Consider the following 1,130-nt stretch of genomic DNA (forward strand, 5'->3'; position numbering starts at 1 on the left):
CCCTTTCAGGAAGGGGAAGAGACCCTGGAGTTCTCTCTTTCTACCATGTGGGGACACAGTGAGAAGGCAGTGTCAGCAAGCCCGGAAGACAGCCCTTACCAGAAACTGATTCGGCCAGCACCACGATTTTGGACTTCTCGGTCTTGAGAACTGTAAGAAAATAAATTTCGGTTTAAGCCATCCAGTCTATGGTATTTTCTTTTGGCAGCCTCAGCAGAATAACATAATTGCCATGCTTGGAAATGAAGTTTTGACTTGTCAAACTAGAAAATAAAATCAATGTTGACTATATTAGATTTGTTTTTCCTTTTAAAAGTTTATTTTAAAAACAAGAAGAGGGCTGAGGATAGGAGAAAATGCATTGCTCTATCTTCAGAGAGGCAGGTTCAGGAATGCTGAGGGGTAGAGAATAGAGACACACACATATATATTTTAATCAGATCTGTTTTGCTCTTTGTGTTTTTAATTTGTAAGGTTTCTTTTTTGGCAGATTTAGATCTTTAGATCTCACTGTCTTTTCTGGCTCAACATGGTCCAATTTTGAAAAAAAAAAAAGCATGTGAGATACAAAACCGGCGAAAGAGTGAGGGCCCGGCAAGCCTCCAAACCCTCGCCCGCCCGCTTGCGGCAAGGGCTCCCCAATACTCCTCACAGCAGCCATCTCTCACCAAACAAAACAGAAGCCCCCAAAGAGAACAAAATGGAAAAAAAAAAGATTTTTCACAGATGAAGAAGTTCACATTCATTGGATTCACTGAGCCTGCTGCTGTCCCTACCGCGTGGGCGGTGGCTGGGGCCTCCCGTACCTGGGGTCTGCGGGTAGTGAGCGGCCTGCTGTCTGTAACACTCGCCCAGGGCACACTGTAGTCTGGCTGGGAGCCTGGGGGAGCTCTTGGACCCCCTGCGGTGACCACTCACCCCGACTTCTAGTAGTACTCCTCCCAGGCCTTCCTGCAGTCCTGCTGCGGGGGCGCTGCGGGCTGCGAGGGCTGCTGGGGCTGCTGGCCCATCTTTTTGTAACACTCTTCCCAGGTGTAGGAAGAATACACCTGGGGGCTGAGGGGCCTCGCCTGGAGCGGGTGGGCGGGGGGCTGAGGGGTGGCGCCTGGAGCGGGTGGGCGGGGGCTGAG

The 1,130-nt window shown here is 50.3% G+C and overlaps 1 pseudogene; it reads right to left on the reverse strand.

Moving 5' to 3' along the window:
• Positions 1–751: 751 nt before the first annotated feature.
• The window catches only part of LOC116566059, a 43,336-nt pseudogene continuing 42,957 nt past the window's right edge, over positions 752–1,130 (reverse strand).

Source organism: Sapajus apella, unplaced genomic scaffold (genome assembly GCF_009761245.1).
Source record: "Sapajus apella isolate SASKATOON/1434 unplaced genomic scaffold, GSC_monkey_1.0 scaffold42, whole genome shotgun sequence".
In the NCBI taxonomy this organism is placed as follows: domain Eukaryota; kingdom Metazoa; phylum Chordata; class Mammalia; order Primates; family Cebidae; genus Sapajus; species Sapajus apella.